At 42.1% G+C, this 24,618-nt stretch overlaps 1 protein-coding gene and 1 non-coding gene across 4 annotated transcripts in view; both read left to right on the top strand.

Annotated features, from left to right (window-relative positions):
* The window catches only part of GRM7 (glutamate metabotropic receptor 7), a 354,665-nt gene that overhangs the window by 44,409 nt on the left and 285,638 nt on the right, over positions 1–24,618 (top strand). The gene's annotated exons all lie outside the window — the stretch shown is intronic.
* LOC134492632 (U2 spliceosomal RNA) lies at positions 14,145–14,329 on the top strand. The gene has a single exon (XR_010067500.1). It is a non-coding gene; the product is annotated as a U2 spliceosomal RNA (small nuclear RNA).

Genomic DNA, 24,618 nt, shown 5'->3' on the forward strand with positions numbered 1-24,618 from the left:
CATGTTTTCAAGATTCTGTTGCTATATCCTACAACAGTAAAGTACTATTCCTGAAATCCTTGTGTGTCTGTTCCTGACCTGGCCTGTCTCAAAGGACTGACATGAATGCAGATACCCATTGGTAGATTTCTTTTCAGTCGAGGATCTGTAGTTCCTGGCAAGATCAGCAAGCTACTTCCCTAATTCCACCAGGCATTCCCCTGCTGTGCGTTTAGTGAGTGAAGTATTTTCTATTGCTATGGGATGCCAGAAATTGGCACACTCCTTTTTTTTTCCCTCCTGGTCTCTATCAGTCTAGTTTACTCTCACCGTACTTACTATACCCACTGACATGAGCATGGAGCAATGTTGCTTTCTTTTGAGGTAGTCCTTGCTAGCTGAGAGATGTATGCAATATCCACAGAAGGCCCGCAGACTACAAGTCTGGGAAGTGAACTTAGCTGAATCTTGTAGATAGACAAACTGAGGAAACTTTATTCATTAATTCATTAATTCATTAATTTATTTATGGAGTTAGTTATCTGTCAAAGAAACAATTTATAGAGTTTTTAGATACATTTCTTAGCTACATTGACATTGATGGCATTTTTTCAGCTCTTTGGATAGTTGCCAAGCAATTCCCTTTTCATTTTTTCCATAATTCTGTTATACATAACTGATTTGATTGTTATTTAAGGGTTTTTTAAATTAGATATAGCTATTCCCCATTTTTAGAAAGAAGTAAGAAAGAACCCCAAAAGTTCAACAACTGGAAGTCTATAGTAGATATTCAAAGTAAAGATATCAGTGCACTGGAATAAACGAAGGGTAATAAGTTACTTACTGATCAGCAGCTAGACCAAGTCTTGACAAACTGGCTAGGATTATGCATAGAAAAAACCTGCTTCATTATGAGTATTGGAATGACACCTAATAGAGTTTCATAGAAACAGCCTAATATAACTCTAACAATAGGTTTGTGCAGTGATTTGGAGTCCGTTCCAAAAAGGTGTGATCCCAGCTGCTTTAAAGAGTTGCAAGCAGGTGCTATGGCCATCCTCAGATGCTCTGAAGCACCATTTTGGAATAAAATCCAAAGTGCTGTACACCCCAGAAGCAGAAAACTGATTAGATGTTTGTTTGTTTATTTATTTATCACATTTCTTTACCACCCATCTTGACAAATGACTCTGGGCCTAACAGCATCTCATTAGTTTAATGGCAGCTCCACTGAAGTAGATAATGTCTGGACTAGATATCACAATAGTAGCAAGTCCACTAATTAACAGGATGGGGGAGTTGTAGCTGTCCAGATGCTGCTGATCAACAATCCTAGAGGTTCTAGGCACTGTGGGGGATTTGGAAAGGAACCGTGGTTCACCGTGGAAAATCACAGGTTTCTTGCCATTGTTTTATTTTGTTGATTCAGTTTGAATAAATTATTGTAGTAGTGATTTGTTTGAACATTATTTTTACTAATATCTTCGTCATCATCATCATCATCATCATCATCATCATCATCATCATCATCATCATTGTCAATCCTGCAAGGCAGACCATTTCAAGAAACAGATACTGAGTAGACTTAAAACTACATTAACAGAATCTTGTAAGTCTGAATGTGCTTCCCCTCCTCCCTTTTTTGTCTTCATGTGAATTAGGGACGTGCGTGCCTTACGTGTTTTCATAAACTCTCTATGTTCATATGGGCTTAAGCCATGTTTATCTTTTGTGGCCTTGGTAACAAATCTTCCCTCTCTCTGTCAAGGCCATCCTCTCTATTCTCTACAATTATCCCCTCACAAGCTGGTGTATGTACAAGTTCTATACAAAATGTAAAATCATAAAACTGAAACCCAGTTGCTCCCCTTTAATATGAGCAGTAGCACATTACAAAATAGCACAGCAACATTAGTCAAAGGCTGATTTAACTAAAAACATCTGAAATGTTCTGTTAGAAAGAAAACATAAAATGAGGCCATACATGCTTTTTTGTGGCTTCCAAAAGGCTGAAGAATTATTTCCCTTCCCAAACTAGTCCAAAAACTCATTTTTAAGTAAATGTGCATTAAAATACAAATTGAACAAACGTTTTCCCTATCCCTATGTATAACCATATGTGAATCATGAAGCTTTAGAACTATAAAACTCATAGTTAAATACAATTCTAAACAATACAAAGATATAACACTCGGTACCTTTAGTTAAAGTAAAGAATGTTTTATATTTGGTGAATGGATATGTAGTTGAATCCAGGTGGGTTCTAATTAAGTGCTTGAATTTCTGTGTTGATATTATTCAGCAGAACAGTGAAGAATAACTTTAGGATTTGCACTTTCCTAGTTAGTCTTCAATCACTGAGTTTTGTCAAAAATCTGAACAGTTGGTAACTTGTCTCATATTTGTTTATTGACCTGGCAATGGTAGAGATTATGTTCATCAACTGCTCTTTACTTGTAATCAGACAGCTTATTGCTTTATAAACCTTCACACCATAATTCATTAGAAGTAAGTCCCACTGATTTAAGTGATGCTTTCTCCCAGGTTAAGTGTGTATAAGACTGCAAACCTGCAGAGGTTGAGCCTTTATGTTGAAATGATTTCAGGGAAGGTAATACGTAAATGGTAATCATAGAAGCATTTTAAGTACAAATTTTGGGGAGCTGGCAAGATCTCTGCAATAACCCTTTAAAAGAGACTAATTATTGTTCCTTGCAATTGGAGAGTGTATTGTACCAGTGTTCTGTAAGATGTACTAAAAAGCAATTAATGCTTCTGAGTACATTGCAAATTTTTATTAGTTCTGAAGCTCTTGAGGATGGTTCTTTCATATAATGCAGTTGCAGTGAGAATCTCTTTGATGTGGTATTCTTTTCCTTTGCTTGTTCAAATATAATAAGTTAATATTGTTAACAATGCATTAAATCCAACATTTTCAGTTATGAATAATATATCACAATCCATTAATTGTAGTAACTTTTCATTGTAAGAACATTTTCTGTTAGGACCATGCTGCTTCAAATATAACAGATAATATATGTCTCCAACAAGTATTGTTGATAAGAAAACTTTAATCCTGGCCCTCTCTGTGCTATGCTAGTCTTTGGGATGTAGAAATTCATATATGAGAACATTAAAAAAGATGGTCACCATCTTCAGTCCTTAGGAGATATTTCTGTTTGACCACTAAAGGACTGGCCTTCCATACCAGGCTTCTGCATCTATGCTATCTAGCTTTTGGAAATGACTATCTTCTGTGGGTTAAACATTATTTTTTACACGTTGCCCATTAACTTGAATTACTAATTCATCCTAAAAAAAGTTTAAACTGAATTTCTGCGAGTAGGGTTTTGAATTGTATGGTGGGCAAAGCAGTATACGTCTGTAATTTAAGAATTCTGTGGAATCCCCTTGAAAAGCATCAACTCTCTGAGCTTCTGCCTCAAGAATTAGTGAAGAGGAGTACAGAGATAGCTTTGAAGAAAATATGAGATAGCATATAATTTACAACTTTTATTGTAAACTGCCCAGAGTCCCTCCTTTGGGGGAAGATGGGCGGTGATAAAAGTTTGACAAATAAATAAATAACCCAGAAAACCAGGAAGGAATGAGAAAGAAACTCAAGATTGCCCTGGTTTGACTCTCTGTGGTATAAGAGGGAGGGAAGGAGAATCATGTCAGATTCTGTTATCACAAACTATATACATAAAGTCTAGTTGTATTTCTTGTGGTGTCTTTTTCCTGACCTGGTCTACCTCAAAGGGCTGACAACTACTTCCCTCTAAATTTTTGAAGGGAATTATAATTACTCTTTAGAATCCATTTGTTAGAGCAATATCATTATTAATAAATACTTCCAACTCTCTTCGAACAGCAAAACTAATTGCTGGATGGCAGCAGTTACAGTCTTCGAATGCACTTTCTCCTCATTTGCAGATACAATGTCTCAGAACAGAATAGCAGAGTTAATTTTATTTATTTATTTAAAGCACTTATATGGATGCCCATCTCAGACAGTGTGATTCTGGGTGGCATACAGAATAAAGAAAACAAAGCAAGTTAAAACCAACAAATACAACCCCCCCCCCCACCATTTCATTAAAACCAAGCAGACAATAAATGGTGAACATGGCTGGAGCATAGAAGTAGGAGGATACTTAGATAAAGTGACACCCACAGATGCTATCATGACTGTGAGTGTGTATTCACACACAACGCACACAACACACAAACAAATATGATAATTTGGCTACAAACAATCACTTAAATTACTTATTGGCTAGCTTTTATAATGTACCAAGTTGAAACTGTAAAAGGCACACTGGATAGGTCAAAGTGTGCAAATAACACTATCATGATGAAAGAAAAAAAATGAAAAGTTGCTGAATAAAACAGAAAATAAAGCAGAACCTCAAGTATGCATGACAATACATGATCAGATCCAATCACACCATTTTAACCAAGATTCGTATTTAGAGCAGGCTCAAGAGAACAACTTTGGAGAAGTTAAAGCTTCACACATAAGATCTAATTACCCTCTCAGCATTTCATATTCTATAATCAAACGTGCACTACTGAAAGAACATGCATGTGATGCATTTTAACTACAAAATGAACTCCTTGGTTAAAGGGATCAAAGAAAAAGGCGTTAGACAACAGAGTGGAACAAAAAGAAAAAGAAAAAGAAAAGGGAACTCCTCCCATTATTTTTTGATGGTCAACGGTATTGAAGAGCTTATGCATGCAGAATCACCAGACAAATACTCTGGAACAATTCAACCAATAATAAGGCTGGAGTCCCTTTGATTTCAATGGACAATTTAAGCAGATGCTTATAATTCTCCCATTTTAAATCAATTGGATTTAAAAGCACATGCTGTTGCATCATCTGGTGGTATTTTGCATTTGGGTTGCCTGAAATAAAGGGCTGTACAGACTCCTGTACATAAGTCTGAAGGTGATCTCAATTCTACTAAAAATAAAATAGGTTTCAGAATTTGAAGGCTGCTGCGGCATTTTTTCAGGAAGGATCCTGAAGAAATGATACTCCTTGAAGAGAAAAAAGTATAGGTCCTCCCAATTCTTCCCATGATATCTTAAGGATGTGATATCTCTGCCTAGCCAATCTAATCCTCCAATTATTAGATTGTAAGTGTGGGAGGTGACATTGATTCTGCAAGTGAAGCAATTCCTTGGGCTGGGAAGGCCTGGTTGGCTTCTCCTTTCCTCCATATTTTTCTGAAAATAAGTGGCATGTTCTTCCACTTGGGACTATAGAATGACAATTGAGCACTACATACCATAGGCCAGCAGATATTTGATATTTGCCAGTACATACCATAGGCCAGTAGATGCTTTCTGATATTGCTCCTTGGGTCAAAGTTCTAGCATGACACATGGATCTTGTCTCAGTTCTGAGTCCTTGGTACTAGCTTGAGAGTTGCCTACACTTCAGTATTTACAAAGTATGTTCTATTTGTAGTTTTAACCTAATTGTACATTTGAAAATGTATACATGCATACTTAAGTATTCTTTTCTGAAAGTATTTTTTTTTGGGGGGGTGTAATTTTTTTCATCAAAGTACTTTAGATATTGTCATTTGATGAAGAAGCTCTAATAAGTTCACTTTCAGCAAAGATCAATGTCTGTTGAATATAAAGATGAACTTTTATCATTGTAATTCACAGTTCTAGTTTCACTTGATTTTTTTTTTTTTTTTCATAAAAGCAGAATTCTCTAAATTAATGTTGAGTTTCACTTTACTCAACAATTTTGGATCCCCTGAGCCCAGCTTGGAGAAAAAATGTCAAACAAACTCCATGCATACATGTTGCACGAAAATGTATGCTGCAAGTTTTCAATAAAGTGACATATAACTGAGTTTAGATGAATTCCACCAGAGCTACATAGCAGAAATTTTCTGTTTTCTGTCTTATTCATTTTTAAAATACACATGAGATAATGGAAAATAAGAAAAGGAAATACATATATTTCTCTGGAATATTGTTTCTCGGAAATATTATGAAATATTATGTATTAAAATCTTCCCCAAACTGGTTTCTTCATGTTTTTAGACAATTACTATCATTAGCTATCCTAGAGAAGAAGATGAAACTTGGAAAATATCAAGGTTGTTTCAGGAAGGCTGATGAATATTATCTGTGGGTTTGTGTGGTTTCTCCTTCAAAACACAGATTGAATGGGCTAAGAACCAGGGACACCATCCTATTTCATTAGTGATGCTGTTTGGTGCACTTCATAAAAAGGATGTTCTGCTTAACAAAAAAAGTCAAATTCATTTGGCATTACATACTCTTCTCCAAATCCATAAGTTTCATTAAAGAGTCGGTTGGCTTTTAGAATGATCTTAGCTCCAATCTCCTCTTGATTTTGCACTCAGATGTATCAGCTATTTAAGTCTATGGAGAAAAGGTAGGCAATCTCCCTTGATAATCACTAGTTCTCATGATTGTGGAATATGGCAAAGCAAAGCACTGTTTCAAACACCATCTTTATTTACAGTAAAACCTGGGTCCTATAAGCAGTTTTAGAAAAGAAAAAGAAAACTGGTGGGAGGATGCTGTAATTCCTCAAAGCTCCTTCATGATGCAACATGGCCTCCTCACTTCTATGAGGGAAGCAAAGCATCTGCGCTGTTTTGTTTTGACTGCTTTGTATAGCTGCTCTGGAATTTGTAATAACCAAGGGAGGTTTCGCTCATGCACAGCATATGTGCAGAGACTTCTTCCAGCATTTGCAAGCATTAGAGGAAGTTACAAGACAAACAGATCACCTCTTTCCCTCAAGGAAGTGAATCAGAACACTTCTGTGGTACAAAGTCCTTTACTGGAGAAAATCAAAGCCACCACTCAACAAATAAATGGGTTTATCACAATCCCTGGGCAGCCAGTGGACTCTTTCCACACTGATTCAAATGTATATATGAAGAAGTTAATTGAAATGAAGGCTGTGTCTGACTGCATTTTTCCTGTCATCTTGCATGAGTAATACATAATATGTACATGCTTATGGCTGCAAAGACAAACTTTATGCAACACTAGAAAAAACACATCGTACCAACAATATCTGATTGGGAACTTAAATTTGGAGAATATGCAGCAATGTGGAAACTAATACTATGTACATTATGTTTGTATGTACAGGTATATGTGTGTATATATGTAATTTTTAAAATCTGTTTAGTTGTGTCCGATTCTCTGAGACTGCCTGGACTAGTCCCTGCAGTTTCCTTGGCAAGATTTTTCAGAAGTGGTTTGCCATTGCCTCCTTCCTGGGGCTGAGAGAGAGTGACTGGCCCAAGGTCTCCCAGCTGGTTTTGTGCCTAAGGCAGGACTAGAACTCATGGTCTCCCAGTTTCTGGCCTGATGCCTTAACCACTACATCAAACTGGCTCTCATGTATGCATATGTATATGTGTATATGTATATGTACAGGTATATTAGAAGTTTAACTACATTTAAGCAAGGATGGCTTCCATATATATTACATATGATGCAGCAAGGTAAATAAAAACACTATGGTTTCTAAAGTTTATACCAATAGGTACTACAAATTGGTTGGCGTACAAAGAAGGGGGAAGTTAGGAATTAAATATTTATCCATATTATTTTTAGGAATGTTTTTCTTTTCTTTTTTTAACATTACTATAAAAATATTAAACATTTTAAAATTTTAAAATAATAATATAGTGGAGACTTCAGCATTAAGCTCAAAAATTTATATTTCTTTTTCATATCATGAAAATAACTCAGTGTACTTTGGTATCTTTAATGTTAGATTGAGCATTAATTCTATAACTTCAGTAATTAACTGTCCTTTTATAGATATTACCCTTTTCTTGTTTTAAATACACATTTTGTTTTAAATAAAAAAATAAAAAAATATAATATGAAATTGTTTCCACTGTTTATACAAAACAAAGAATATCACAAAAATGGTCTGTGAGAGTGCCTTTTTCTTCAATGCATAGAAAATTTGAGATGTTTCATCAGAAAAATCCTGACTGAATGTCTCCAGTATGGTCCTTTTGTTTCAATTTCCATTTTCCTAGATAACTGGTTTCAAAAAGATCTGTCATTAGACAATACCAGCTCAGATTAATCAATGGATTTAGTTTAATTTTCATTTCTTTAGGAATTTTTCTAAAGAGCTTATATCTTTGTACATTGGAGTAATCTTATTCTGAGACTTGTTTTTAAGTAAACCTTCTAAAAACTGGTTGGTCAGCACCCAGAATAAATGGCATATTTGACCTGGATTTACTAATCCATGATACATTTTAAAGTATGTCAGCTGTGTCGCATCCTGATGTATGACACCCCTCTGGTGACACTGATCACAAAAAAAGCTGTTTCAGAAATAACCAGTCCTGTTCAATATACAGCTGGGTATATAAGAAAATTGCCAAGGCACCTGTCTTGGCTTTCAGCTAAATCTCTTCCCTAAGAAAGAAATTAATTAATTAAAAAACCAAGATATTAATCAGCTTTGCTATGTAATTTCATCATAGTTTGCCCTGACATTTTCAGGTCTTTTGTTTCACTTGTTTGCTTTGCAATGAATTTCCAGATGGGGATACCAGTAAACTATGACTGATGCCAATTGGCACTTCACTGGGTGATGTGAGTTTTAACACTGAGGTGGCTGCCTGAGATTTCCCAAGAAAAAAAGATTTGGTTTCTAGTGGCCCACAGGGACCACAGGGTTCTTACTATAGGCAGTCCAGCTTTATTTAGCTTGTGTCACTTCCATGTTAATTGCATGTTTTACATCTCTCCTGGCTTGCAAGTTGCCTTTATGCAGTGATGCAGTTCAGATTAGCTTTCAGGGAAGAAATCCAGGACCCCAGAATCCAGAGACCCTCAAGTGACCCGTAGAAAGCAAACAGGATCAGTATTGGCATTTGGCCTGCATGGGCACACTAGGATCCACCAGACTGACATGATTCATCCCAGAATCATTTACACAGGCTAAAGGCACATCTGGTCTGGACACGTGTTCATGTTTTATTTTGACTTGAAAGTTATCTTAGACACTTTTACAACATTTATATGTAAATATATTTAGAAACAGGACAGCAGGAGCAGACTGGCTTATTCATGATCATTCTGAGCTTTGTGTGTCTGAAATGTGAAACTGCACATGCTCAAAATATTTATTTTCATGGGGATGTTTTACCCATATCAGGACTGTGGAATTTATTATAAAAATGGGAAGATAGTGTGGGGTTAGGGAGTATAAATGTTTATTGACTATTTCATGACTGAAGTTGTGGTAAAGACCACTGGTGGTATGAAATTATTTAGGTCCACCACTGCCCTTATGAAATAAAATGTATCATCAAGAGCATACCCACCCATAAAGGTGTCAGACAAGGATGTATCTTGGCGCTGATGTTGTTTAATCTTTATGTCAACGACATTTCAGGATTCCTCCATTCTACAGATGTTCACATGCCAAAGATCCTTAACAGACATATCAATATCCTCTTGTATGCAGATGACATGGTTTTGATGTCACATTCCCAAGTAGGCCTGAGAAGACTGATGGGGAAAATTGGTGATTACTGTGCCTCAAACTTTTTGAATATCAACAAGTCCAAATCCAAAGTGGTGGTTTTTGGGAAAAGATGGGCCAAATACAATTTATTTATTTATTTATTTATTTAATTTATGTCACTGCCCATCTCCCCCAATGGGTGGTTTACAATAAAATAACACTAAAAACATAGCCATCTAAATTACCATTAAGATGTAATAAAATGAATGAAAAATCCAAGTGGAGATGGAACACAATCACTAAGAGGTGCTATGGCACCAGCCATCCCCAGGTGGAGCTATTGCTCTCCCCCTCCCAAGCAAGGCAGCAGAACCAGGTCTTCAATTTCTTCTGGAAGTCCAAGAGCGAGGAGACCCGTCTCAACTCTGGGGGCAAGATACTCCAAAGGGCAGGTGCCACTGCAGAGAAGGCTCGCCTCCTGGACCCTGCTAGATGAAATTCCTTTACTGATGGAGTCCATAGCATGCCCACCCTGCCTGACCTGGTGGAGCGGGTCAATGTTACGGGGATGAGACGGTCCCTCACTAGTCGGTCCCATGCCATGTAGGGCTTTAAAGGTAATAACCAACACCTTGAACTGGACCCAGAAGCAAACTGGTACCCAATGCAGCTCGCATAACAGTGGTGTCACATGGGCTGATTATACAGTACCAGTAACTGTCTGCGCAGCCGCATTCTGGACCAGCTGAAGCTTCCGAATACTCTTCAAGGGTAGCCCCACGTAAAGCACATTGCAATAGTCTATATGGGAGACGAGAAGGGCATGAGTGACTGTTCGGAGGGCATCTCAGTCCAGGAATGGGCATAGCTGGTGCACCACCTGAAGATGTGCAAAGGCCCTCCTGGCCACAACTGCCACCTGCTCTTTGAGCAGGAGTCGCAAGTCCAGGAGGACCCCCAGGTTCCGCACTGGTTCCGAATGGGGCAGTGCCACCCTATCCAGAACCAAAGATGACAACTTCCTGGAACCTGAGGGGCCATCAATCCACAGCTACTCTGTCTTACCAGGGTTAAGTTGAAGCCTGTTGTTCCCCGTCCAGACCCCCACAGCCCACAGGCACTTGGAAAGAGTGGAGACTGCATCACTTACTTCACCCGGGATAGAGATATATAACTGAGTGTTATCAGCATATTGATGATACCTCATCCCATGGTGACAGATGATCTCACCCAGTGGTTTCATTCAGATGTTGAATAGGAGATGTAGATGTTAAATTGGCACAGTAGTAGATGTTAAATTGGCACTTGGCACTTGGCACTTGGATGGGGAGCCTATAAAACAAATAGACTTTTTCTCATATTTAGGGGTGGTTTTTACAGATACAGGGCCATGGATTAATCATTATAAGCAAAGTTCTACAAAGGCCACAGCAAGTTCTAAAACGCTAATCAAACTACTTAGTTACAACCACCCTTGCTCTCTGCTCTCCATTTTGAAGGTCCACAAGGCAAAAACTTGTACCAGTGCTAACATATGGTGCCGAACTGTGGGGCCTATCAAAGGCCTCCCTACTCGAACAAAATCAAGCACATTTTTCAAGAACCATTCTGGGACTGACAGGAATACACCTGCAGCAGCAATAAGAGCTGAAACAGGCACCCATTCCATTTATAGTCTAGCAGTAACCAAAGTCTTCAACTACTGGTGGAGGAGTCACCCAATGGAACCTGACAGACTACCAAAAATGTGCCTTGAAGAACAGATGGGAACACCTCAACCCACCACATGGATCAATGAACTCCTCCAAACTATTGCATTCCTCGGCTTTTCACCACAATATTTACTTTCAGCCAGAGATCAGGCCAAGGCAATATTCAAACAAAGAGTCTTGGATGGTAATGCCCAAACTGATATTGAGTCACTTGCACACATTAGGTCGATGAGATGGCTGGCTAAAAATAAACTGTCTTTTCAAATAGAAAAAAATATCTGACAATGGCCTGACTCAATACCATAGGATAGTTCTTACTAGAGCAAGATTTGAGCAGCTAGATTCTATGGTCAAATACGGATGATTCCACCAAGTGCCTTACCTAGAGAGAACATGTGTTTGCAGAGCACCTGAAATAGAAGATATTGCACACGTCTTATTTAAGTGCCAACCATATGCCCCAGCAAGGGCACAGCACCTCCAGACATTACTTGACAGAACCACATACTGGGACTGCAACAAAAGACTATGTTACTATGTTACTATGTCCAATTGAGAACACAATTTATAGAACACATTGGGGTGGCATGCAAAGGTGATGAATTCATCTAAACATATGATTTTTTTTTATTACTTGTTTTATTATATTTTACACTTTTATCTTACTCTTTTATTTCTTTTTTTACCCTACTGTATTTTATTGTATTTTATCTCACCTTAGTATATTTTATCTTATCTTTTTGTTGTTGTTTATTCGTTTAGTCACTTCCGACTCTTCGTGACTTCATGGACCAGCCCACGCCAGAGCTTCCTGTCGGTTGTCAACACCCCCAGCTCCCCCAGGGACGGGTCTGTCACCTCTAGAATATCATCCATCCATCTTGCCCTTGGTCAGCCCCTCTTCCTTTTGCCTTCCACTCTCCCTAGCACCAGCATCTTCTCCAGGGTGTCCTATCTTCTCATTATGTGGCCAAAGTATTTCAGTTTTCCCTTTAATATCATTCCCTCAAGTGAGCAGTCTGGCTTGATTTCCTGGAGGATGGACTGGTTTGATCTTCTTGCAGTCCAAGGCACTCTCACAATTTTCCTCCAACACCACAGTTCCAAAGCATCTATCTTCCTTCCCTCAGCCTTCCTTATGGTCCAGCTCTCGCAGCCATATGTTACTATGGGGAACACCATTGTTTTAACTATGTGGTCCTTTGTTGTCAGTGTGATGTCTCTGCTCTTAACTATTTTATCGAGATTTGTCCTTGTTCTTCTCCCAAGGATTAAACGTCTTCTGATTTCCTGTCTGCAGTCAGCATCTGCAGTAATCTTCGCACCTAGAAATACAAAGTCTTTCACTGCCTCTACGTTTTCTCCCTCTATTTGCCAGTTATCAATCACACTGGTTGCCATAATCTTGGTTTTTTTGAGGTTTAGCTGCAGGCCAGGTTTTGCACTTTCTTCTTTCACCTTCATCATAAGGCTCCTCAGTCCCTCTTCCCTTTCAGCCATCAAAGTGGTATCATCTGCATATCTGAGATTGTCAATCTTTCTTCCAGCGATTTTAACTCCAGCCTTGGATTCTTCAAGCCCAGCATGCCGCATGATGTGTTCTGCATACAAGTTGAATAGGCAGGGTGAGAGTATACAGCCCTGCCATACTCCTTTCCCAATCTTAAACCAGTCCGTTGTTCCTTGGTCTGTTCTTACTGTTGCTACTTGGTCGTTATACAGATTCTTCAGGAGGCAGACAAGATGACTTGGTATCCCCATACCACTAAGAACTTGCCACAATTTGTGATGGTCCACACAGTCAAAGGCTTTAGAATAGTCAATAAAACAGAAATAGATGTTTTTCTGAAACTCCCTGGTTTTTCCATTATCCAGCGGATATTGGCAATCTGGTCCCTAGTTCCTCTGCCTTTTCTAAACCCAGCTTGGACATCTGGCAATTCTTGCTCCATGAATTGCTGAAGTCTACCTTGCAGGATCCTGAGCATTACCTTACCGGCATGTGAAATGAGTGCCACTGTTTGATAGTTTGAACATTCTTTAGTGTTTCCCTTTTTTATCTGTTTTATGGTACTATATTTTATTCTGGCTGATGCCCAACTTTTTGATATGATCAGCTGACTAATCAATAAAGTTATATTCTATTCTATATAGTGGTGAAGTCCAATTAATAAAAAGTAAGCAATGCTTTGTTGACAATATGCACTATTTGAAAAATGTATGGTGGCACTGTTCCATGTCATTTATCAGACAAATCAGTACAGTGTTCACGTGTCTTGATTTCTGTGATCCTCCCAACTGAAATGATTTTTCAGAAAGCTGCTAGCATGGTTTGATATAGTATTGCAGGTAAGTCAGGCAGTGGATTTCATGGAATTCATTAGGGTCTTCCTGCCTTTCTTCCTCTAATTTGAGCATCCTCTAATCCAAACAACTAACTTGATTTGGGATAGTTTATTTCTTTACACAGTTTAAAAAAAATAATGGAGAAATATAAAATGCTTGTGAAAGGGCTACTGGTTATGGTGGGGCTTGAGTGTAACTTTGATAGGGGAAATCACTCAGGGGGTAGCCAAGTTTTAACCTTTTGTGCTGTTGAGGCACTTTGCAGCCTTGCTAATAGAAATCACCTCAGCATTTCAGCACTTTTAATGTGCCATGGATAACCCAGCTAGGCTGTAGGCATCTTCCTTATTCCTTACAGAGATTGATTTTGAAGCACTGGAGCAGAAAGCAAATTCCCAGGTGCTCTTTAAGTACTAAGCATCTCCTTCTGAACTGCTTATTCTGCTTCTGGGAAGAATGAGAGAAAGCAAGACTCTGCCAACTAAAAGGTGTTGCTTTATACTCAGAATGTGTCACTTCACAAATATGAGCCAGTCAGTAAAATGACTGAATTGAGCTTCTTGAAAAAAAGCCAATTCTTTCTATTATGAACTTCTCCGCCTTTTGGCTAAGATCAAGTGTAGTATCTGTTCTTATCAATTTCTATTATGAACAATCAAGAGATGCTAGTTCTATCCTATCCTTCTAAAACCTGGCATTCTCTAGATAATATGAGATTCCAATGTCCAGAATTCCTAGTTAGTGTGATTTCTTGGAATTCTGAGAATTGCTGTTCCAACACATCTGGAAGGTACCAAGTTGGGGGAAAGGGATCTATTTGTTTCCCAAACATTTTCACTGCTTATATCATCTTCGAAAGCAGGGTTTCTCAACCTCAGCAACTTTAGGATGTGTGGACTTCAACTCTCAGAATTCTCCATGCTGGCTGGGGAATTCTGGGAGTTGAAGTCCACATATCTTAAAGTTACTGGGGTTGAGAAACAGTGTTTTAAGGCAAAATGCAGCATTTTTTCAGGTGAAAATAAGTGCAATCATTAAAAAAAAAAGTCCCTACTATGTGGAAAGCAAGTATCAATATTACCAAGATGGTCTGCAACCAATGAACTAAAGTGAGTTACATATTATATTATTCTAGGATATTATGAGTCCCAAAATGCCAAGAATGAGACATAACAGCAATTAACCACTCATAATTAACATCTCACTCATTTGGTGAGATGTCAAGATTAAAGATAGACATTCTGGGCATCAGTGAACTGAAATGGACTGGAATGGGCCACTTCACATCAAATGACCACCAGATCTACTACTGTGGACAAGAGGACCACAGAAGAAATGGAGTAGCCTTCATAATTAATAGTAAAGTGGCTAAAGCAGTGCTTGGATACAATCCAAAAAACAATAGGATTATCTCAAATTGAATTCAGGGCAAGCCATCTAACATCACAGTGATCCAAATATACACCCCAACCACAGATGCTGAAGAAGCTGAAGTAGAGCAGTTCTATGAGGATCTGCAGCACCTACTGGACAACACACCTAAAATAGATGTTATTGTCATCACAGGAGACTGGAATGCTAAGGTGGGCAGTCAAATGACACCTGGAATTACAGGTAAGTATGGCCTGGGAGAAGAAAACAAAGCAGGACATAGGCTGATAGAATTTTGCCAAGACAACTCAATGTGCATAACAAACACTCTCTTCCAGCAACCTAAGAGATGGCTTTATACATGGACTTCACCAGATGGACAACACCGAAATCAGATTGACTACATCCTTTGCAGCCAAAGATGGCGGACATCTATACAGTCAGTAAAAACAAGACCTGGAGCTGACTGTAGTTCAGATCATGAACTTCTTATTGCACAATTTAGGATCAGACTAAAGAGATTAGGGAAGACCCACAGATATGCTGGATATGAGCTCACTAATATTCCTAAGGAATATGCAGTGGAGGTGAAGAATTGATTTAAGGGACTGTACTTAGTAGATAGGGTCCAGGAAGAACTATGGACAGAAGTTCGCAACATTGTTCAGGAGGCGGCAACAAAATACATCCCAAAGAAAGAGAAAACCAAGAAGGCAAAATGGCTGTCTGCTGAGACACTAGAAGTAGCCTAAGAAAGAAGGTGTGATGGTTGCCTTATTCAAAAAAAAAACACAGACTCACCAGCCAGGGCTAGGAATATCTGGTTTATTGAGAATAGAATGCAGACATAGAGAAAGATGGGAATGAGCACATGGCGTGCGAGGTAGCCGGTAAATACCCGCGGTGCAGACCTGATCCTTCCCCATCCCCCATTGTCCCAAAGTCTTGACCGATGGTGAAGCCGGAGTCTCGATAGGCGATCAGGGTGCGATTCTGGAGTCTTGATGGGCGATCAGGGGATTAGCGATGATTATCACTGTCCTCTTCCTGTGTCCAGAGCAGATGTGTCCCCCGTGGTAATGCCAAGATGTCAGGGAGATAGGATGATGGCTTTCCGGGTCAGGGCAAAGGTATGGCTCCTTTGTCCTTCATCTGTTTTGTCTTTCAGTGCTTATGGGATTAGCACTGATTCTTTCCTTCCCCCTCCCCTTCACTGGAAAGGCATGTTCCCCGTTGTGATGTATGTATACATCGCAACGGGGGACATGACATACTGCCTCCCCCCAAAAAACTTCAAGGCGCCGGTTTGGAAGGATACACTGCATGGAAGCGTTTGACTAGTCGTTGCGCTGAGACATCCTGGGCATGCACCCACTCAGGGTGGGGGAAATGTCTCCAGAGGACCAGGTACTGTAGGGTGCCCCGTAGCCTTCGTAAATCTAGGACCTCCTTTATTTCAAAGTGCTGCTGCCCATCGATCATGATGGGAGGAGGTGGGGGGGGGGTTGTTATGCCACTTTGAGGAGATAGCCAGTTTCAGTAAGGCACAATGGAACACCGGCTGTATGCGTTTCAAGTTGTGTGGCAATTCTAACTTAAAAGTTACCGGGTTGATTATTTCCACTATTGGAAAAGGGCCAATGAACTTGGGGGCTAACTTCTTTGAGGGCTGCGGAGACTTAATGAATTTAGTGGAGAGGTAGACCTTATCTCCCACTTTGAAGTCTGGCTGCGCAGCCCTGTGGTTGTCCACATAATGCTTGTAGGTTGCTTGGGCTTCGGAGAGAGCCAGCTGAATGATCGGCCAAATGTTGGCTAGCTGAGCAGCCCAGTCATCTGGGGAACAAGGTGGGGTGGCTGGCTGTGGCAACTCCAGGATCGGGACAAAGTCTCGTCCATAGACTACCCGGAAGGGGGTGTGGCCTGTGCTCTGGTGCACTGCATTGTTGTATGCCACCTCAGCAAAGGGGAGTAAGTCTACCCAATTATCTTGCTGGTAGCTTATGAAGGAGCGCAAAAATTGCTCCAGGGTGGAGTTAAGGATTTCCGTAGAGCCATCTGTGTGGGGGTGCCAAGCAGTGGACAATGCCTGCTTGGTGCCAATCAACTTCAAAAATGCTTTCCAGAATTGTGAAGTAAATTGTGTACCCCTATCTGTGACCAAGCGGGAGGGGGTACCGTGTAATTTGTAAATGTGATTTAAAAAGAGGCGTGCCAGCTGTTGAGTGGAGGGAATGGAGGCGCATGGAATAAAATGGGCCTGTTTTGAAAAGTAGTCCTTAACCACCCAGATGACCATTTTCCGCTGGCTGGGTGGCAAGTCTACGATGAAATCCATCGAGATTTCCTCCTAAGGGCGGGAGGGGCTTGCCACCGGCTGCAATAGTCCCTGGGGCTTACCCACTTTTCGCTTGGCCATGGCACATGTAGGGCAAGCAGCGACATAATCTTTTACATCCCTCCTAAGTGTAGGCCACCAGAATTGTCGCCTTACTAGATGTAACGTTTTTACAAAGCCAAAGTGCCCTGCCGTTTTGTCATCGTGAGAACGTCTCAGAACCTCTGCTCGCAATTGCTCCGGCACGTACAGGCTATTTTGTTTCCAGGCCAAATCAGTTTCAAAAGAAACATTGTTTCTATTGGTTTGCAACCATGTATCCATTTTTAAGGCTTGTACGAACTGCTGTTGCAATTGCGATGAAATTGACATGCGTCTCCCTCCCCTTGTGGACGGTTGTGCCGGAGTATGCTGCGTTCCAGTTTGGCTGCGCATGACAGCTTGGCAACCCAGCTGTGTGTTGGTCCACACAGTACCTATAATGTCTGATGCCTGACTGTCATACTGGGGCCGCCTAGAGAGAGTGTCAGCTAAGAAGTTCTTTCTTACCAGTATGAACTTCAGCTGAAAATTAAAGCGGCTGAAAAATTGAGCCCAGCGAACCTGCTTGGGGCTGAGGCGTTTTGGGGTACTGAGCGCTTCCAGGTTTTTGTGGTCCGTCCAGACCTCAAAGGGGCAAGTGGTCCCTTCCAGGAGGTGTCACCATGCCTCTAAGGCAGCTTTGACAGCAAAAGCCTCTTTCTCCCATACATGCCATCTCCGTTCTGTTTTGGAGAACTTGCGGGAGAGGTACGTGAAGGGCTTCAGCTGATCATTTGGATCCCGCTGAAGCAAGATTGCCCCAATTGAGAAATCGGAGGCATCTACTTGGACTACAAAGGGCTTGGTGGGGTCGGGGTGTTGTAGAACCGGTTCGACTGTGAACAGGCTTTTGAGATGATCAAAAGCCCTTTGGCATTCAGGTGTCCAATTAAGTAGCGCTCCCGGGTTTCGTGCCTTGCGCGTGTCTCCCAAACCCTTGGTGGGGAGTAAATTAGTTAGGGGCAAAACGATTTCCGCTAGTCCCTTGATGAACCCCCTGTAAAAATTAGAAAATCCCAGAAAACTTTGTAGTTGCCTCCTAGTGCGTGGGGACTCCCATGCCAGGATGGCCTGGACTTTCCCAGGGTCCATTTTGATGCCCTTCTCAGAGATTCTGTAACCCAGATAATCTAGCTGAGATTTATGAAACTCGCACTTAGAAAGCTTGGCAAATAGCTCGGTTTTGCGGAGTTTCCTGAGCACCTACTTAACCAAGCGTTCATGCTCCTCTTCAGTCTCAGAATATATCAATACATTGTCTAAATACACAAGGACCCCCTTGAACAAGTGTTTGTGCATGACCTCATTAATCAATTGCATAAATACCCCCGGTGCCCCTGCCAAACCGAACGGTAACACTTTGTATTGGAATGATCCCAGTGAGCAATTGAAGGCCATCTTCCACTCATCCCCCTCCCGTATGCGTATGCGAAAATAGGCTTCTCACAAATCCAGTTTAGAGAATATTTTCCCCTTTGCCAGATGTGCTAATATGTCTTTGATTAGGGGCAAAGGATATTTGTTGGATATGGAAGCCGCATTCAATCTGCAGTAGTCCATACAGAGTCTTAATGTCCCATCCTTTTTTTCTCTGAACAACACTGGGGCTCCAACTGGCGAGTTTGCGGGCTCAATGAAGCCTCGTGCTAAGTTCTTGTCCACAAACTCCCGCAATGCTGCCAGTTCTTTCTAGGTCATTGCGTAAATTTTTGGCTTTGGCAAGGGTGTGTTGGGGACCAGTTCTATCGCACAGTCAGTCTTTCTGTGGGGTGGGAGTTTGTCTGCTTCATTCTCCCTGAACACATCTGCAAACTCATTGTACTTGTCCGGCAAGACTTCCAGGGCCGCTGCAGCCAGATGTGTGGTTGTAGACACCACCCTCCCCATTGCAGCACAGGGAATTCGGTCCCCTGTAGGTGCTTGGTAGAAGCCGTCTGCAAACGTGATTGTCCTGGTTTCCCAATTTATGTATGGGTTCCTTCGTACCAGCCACGGAATGCCTAAGATGATTAAAGGGTGGCCCACCGGTGCCACAACAAATTTCAGTCTCTCCCGGTGGCTGCCTAACTGCAGTGCCACTTCTCTGGTGAATTGGGTGACCGGGCCCCCTCCCGCTGCTGAACCGTCCAATTGCATTAACACTATGTGGTGCTGAAGTGGAAAGCAGGGGAGATTTAAATCGGCAACCACATCCGGGTGCATTAGGCACCTAGAACAGCCCGAGTCTATTAGGGCCCAGACTTCAACCGACTTCTCAGTGGAACCTAACCTAACTTTTACATACAGGGTGGGACAGTTGGCACTCACCCAGATGTCGCTGCGCCCATTCTCCTCCTCCACCTGCCCTCTGGTGCTTCTCAGGGCAGGTGGCTGGCGTTTCCCGCCGGTTCTTCCTGGTCGTCTCCTCTTCTTCACTGGAGTAAGGTAGTTCTTTTGCTCTGATCTCTCCCCTGGCTGCTGTCATCTTTTGGGGCCCTACGGGTGGTTTGCCCGGCGTTTTTCCTGGCCTGTCAACTACCTTTGTTTTCGGGCACGCCACCGCTTTGTAGTCCTCTTTCCCACATCGAAGGCACTGCCCCTTGGCGAACCGTCGCTCCCTCTCCTCTCTCCAGGGTTGCGATGTTGGCCTCACTGGTCCTGCAGCGGTTCGGGGTCCCTTTACCGTTGCTGCTTGCTGTGCCGCCCTCTTGGCTTGTAGGAAGGTTTCCTGGGCATTTTCTGCCTTACTGGCCAGCAGTATCCACTCATGTAGAGTGTTTGGGTCGTCTCTGCATAATGCCCACCTCAGAATGTCCAAGTTCAGGCCCTCTTTGAAATGTTCAATTAGGGTAGACTGCGACCAGTCCACCACCTTTCCAGCCAGTGCTTTAAACTCCATGGCATAATCTGCTACAGATTGTTGCCCTTGGCTGATTCCCCTTAGGGATCTCTTCACTCTCTCCTTTTCTAAGGGGTCTCTGAAGTGCAGGTCTAGTGCCCAGAGGAACTCGTCGAATTCATCGAGCTCTGGGGCTTCTGCCTGGCATAGCTGCACATACCAATCAGCCGCCCTTCCTTTAAGTTTGTTAGCAATGGCATTAATTTTGCCCTTTTCTGAGCGGAAATACGGCCCAAATTCTTCCATGTAGTTCTTGGCATTTGTTAGGAAGAAGGATAATGTTGCTGGGTCCCTGTCGAATTTGACCCCGAAGTTTTTCACCCCCGCTCCTGGTGGGCTCCAAACCACATCTGGTCATCAGGACGTACCTCTGGCTGCTGGGGTTCTCCGGTCTCGGTGTGGGGATTCCCCAAGCCAGACTCCAGGTGGCGGTGCCTCAGTTTCATGCCAGCTCCAGCCTCTTCCCAGCGGTCGCATCTCCAGGGTGGGATGGGGGGGAGATGACCTCCTGGTGGATTCCGCGAGGTGAACTCTGCCCGGCACTGCCTCAGCCTCCTGCCATCTCCTTCCTCTCCCCGGCTGTCACGTCTCAGGGGTGGGAGGGGGGGTGATGAACTTCTGGTACCTGGTTCCACCTCACCCCTTCCTCGGGATTCCCACGCCACCGACCATCTCAGGAACAGCTGTTCAATTGACTCCAGCCTTGCCTCCATTACCCTCAGCCTCTCAGCTGTCTGGGAGCCTTCCTCGGTTCGTCCAATCTGGCACCTTCCCTCGGCTCCTGCGATCGTCAAGGACAGCAGGTCCCATGGCTTCCTAGATGCCCCGAGCCTCCCTGGCAGGGATCCCGGCATCTCGTCCAGTGTGACCCATTCATCCTGCGACTCTCTGGTGGCTTCAGGTGTCCTGCAACTTCCGGCCTCCTCCTCCTCCGAGCTTGATCTCGAACCTTCTTGGATTTCGTACCATCTGGGAATAGGGTTCTCACTGATCGCCCGTGCCATGGAGTCGGGTGCCCCGTTGCTGGTCCTCTGGTAGCCACCTCTTCGTCGGTTGAGTTTTTCCATCGCCAGCTTTGATCCCTCACAGACGAAATCTGGAATGGTGCTAGCGGAAAAAAAAATTTGACTCCCGTCTTTATGTGATGGTTGCCTTATTCAAAAAAAAAACACAGACTCACCAGCCAGGGCTAGGGATATCTGGTTTATTGAGAATAGCATGCAGACACGGAGAAAGACGGGAATGAGCACATGGCATGCGAGGTAGCCGGTAAATACCCACGGTGCAGACCTGATCCTTCTCCACCCCCCATTGTCCCAAAGTCTTGACCGACGGTGAACCCGGAGTCTCGATGGGCGATCAGGGGGCTATCCGGAGTCTTGATGGGCGATCAGGGGGATTAGCGCTGATTACCGCTGTCCTCTTCCTGTGTCCGGAGCAGGTGTGTCCCCCGTGGTAATGCCGAGATGTCAGGGAGATAGGATGATGGCTTCCCGGTCAGGGAAAAGGTATGGCTCCTTTGTCCTTAGTCTGTTTTGTCTTTCAGTGCTTACGGGATTAGCACTGATTCTTTCATTCCCCCTCCCTTTCACCAGAAAGGCATGTTCCCCATTGTGATGTATGTATACATCGCAATGGGGGACATGACAGAAGGAAAGCAAAAGGCAACAGTGATAGGGGTTGATATGCCCAATTAAATGCAAAATTCCAGAGGTTAGCCAGAAGAGATAAGGAATTATTTTTAAACAAGCAATGTGCGGACGTGGAAGAAGACAATAGAATAGGAAGGACAAGAGACCTCTTCCAGAAAATTAGAAACATTGGAGGTAAATTCTAGGCCAAAATGGGTATGATCAAAAACAAAGATGGCAAGGACCTAACAGAAGAAGAAGAGATCAAGAAAAGGTGGCAAGAATATTCAGAAGACCTGTATAGGAAGGATAACAATATCGGGGATAGCTTTAATGGTGTGGTCAGTGAGCTAGAGCCAGACATCCTGAAGAGTGAGGTTGAATGGGCCTTAAGAAGCATTGCTAATAAGGCAGCAGGAGATGAGGGCATCCCAGCTGAACTGTTCAAAATCTTGCAAGATGATGCTGTCAAGGTAATGCATGGTATATGCCAGCAAATTTGGAAAACACAAGAATGGCCATCAGATTGGAAAAAATCAACTTATATCCCCATACCAAAAAAGGGAAACACTAAAGAATGTGTGGCACTCATTTCACATGCCAGTAAGGTAATGCTCAAGATCCTACAAGGGAGACTTCAGCAATTCATGGAGCGAGAATTGCCAGATGTCCAAGCTGGGTTTAGAAAAGGCAGAGGAACTAGGGACCAAATTGCCAATATATGCTGGATAATGGAAAAAGCCAGGGAGTTTCAGAAAAAACATCTATTTCTGTTTTATTGACTATTCTAAAGCCTTTGACTGTGTGGACCATCACAAATTGTGGCAAGTTCTTAGCGGTATGGGGATACCAAGTCATCTTGTATGCCTCCTGAAGAATCTGTATAACGACCAAGTAGCAACAGTAAGAACAGACCACGGAACAACGGACTGGTTTAAGATTGGGAAAGGAGTATGGCAGGGCTGTATACTCTCACCCTACCTATTCAACTTGTACACAGAACACATCATGCGACATGCTGGGCTTGAGGAATCCAAGGCTGGAGTTAAAATTGCTGGAAGAAACATTAACAATCTCAGATATGCAGATGATACCACTTTGATGGCTGAAAGCGAAGAGGAACTGAGGAGCCTCATGATGAAGGTGAAAGAAGAAAGTGCAAAAGCTGGCTTGCAGCTAAACCTGAAAAAAACCAAGATTATGGCAACCAGCTTGATTGATAACTGGCAATTAGAGGGAGAAAATGTAGAAGCAGTGAAAGACTTTGTATTTCTAGGTGCGAAGATTACTGTGGATGCTGACTGCAGTCAGGAAATCAGAAGACACTTAATCCTTGGGAGAAGAGCAATGACAAATCTCGATAAAATAGTTAAGAGCAGAGACATCACACTGACAACAAAGGCCCGCATAGTTAAAGCAATGGTGTTCCCCGTAGTAACATATGGCTGCGAGAGCTGGACCATAAGGAAGGCTGAGAGAAGGAAGATAGATGCTTTTGAACTGTGGTGTTGGATGAAAATTGTGAGAGTGCCTTGGACTGCAAGAAGATCAAACCAGTCCATCCTCCAGGAAATCAAGCCAGACTGCTCACTTGAGGGAATGATATGAAAGGCAAAACTGAAATACTTTGGCCACATCATGAGAAGACAGGACACCCTGGAGAAGATGCTGATGCTAGGGAGAGTGGAGGGCAAAAGGAAGAGGGGCCGACCAAGGGCAAGGTGGATGGATGATATTCTAGAGGTGACGGACTCGTCCCTGGGGGAGCTGAGGGTGTTGATGGCCAACAGGAAGCTTTGGCGTGGGCTGGTCCATGAAGTTGGAAGAGTCGGAAGCGACTAAACGAATAAACAAAGCCCTTTTTTTTCTATCTTATTTACTGAGGAAAGGAAATCTCTCTGAGAACCCTTCCCTCTGCCCCTTTGGCTCTTAATTCCATGAAAAGCTATAGTGGGAACCATCTTTTAAACAAATTCCCACATCTTTGATATGTATGATAAACAAATAGAACACATTGTTTTCCTCTTTGTTCATGTAGGAGAAAGAAGACCAATGTCTTCTCTTTAAGTGTGTTCGTGATTTGAGTTTACAGGAAATCTTTGGTTTGCTTTTGCCCCCTTCAGATCCCTTTGAGGTAGTTTGATTGTGTTTTTTCCAGGTGCAGCACTTCTGCATTTGCATTACCTTTCTGTCTCATGGCTTTTACTGATTTTTGCCTTTATAAAGAGGAAATTTGGCAGGAGGAGAGGATTTTCTCAGTTTGTTTTAGGAGGTAATGGAAGACTGGCTCACAAACATTACTGATTGTACAGTGGTCTTTAGTACGGTATCCTAGGAACTAGGCATATTTTATTGAAAGGTATCCTAAAATGTTTATTTTCCTATTCCCGTTCTTTTCAAGTCTTTATTATTTTTATTGAGTTATAGTGCAACATTATCTTTCTAAATTTGGGAGATTCACCAGAAATTCATGAATGTAATAAGAAAGGTTCCCCACCCCCCACCCCCCACCCCCCAACCACTGCCAATATTATTTCTTACAGCCCATCTTCAGAGGATTAGGGAACTTTAGAACAGCATGAGATATACTTTGGACTTACTGGAGAAAGGGGAAATGAATGAATACTATTTTTCCTCTTTTGTTCATAGTAGCCTCGGAAAGATAAAAGAGATGTCATGAATGCAAGGACACAGTTTGATATCCACTGTTGTATTTACCAGGAAAGAAGTCGATCCTGTGTTTAAGATGAACCCTCAGTGAA

The sequence above is a fragment of the Candoia aspera genome, chromosome 2, assembly GCF_035149785.1.
Source record: "Candoia aspera isolate rCanAsp1 chromosome 2, rCanAsp1.hap2, whole genome shotgun sequence".
Lineage (NCBI taxonomy): Eukaryota > Metazoa > Chordata > Lepidosauria > Squamata > Boidae > Candoia > Candoia aspera.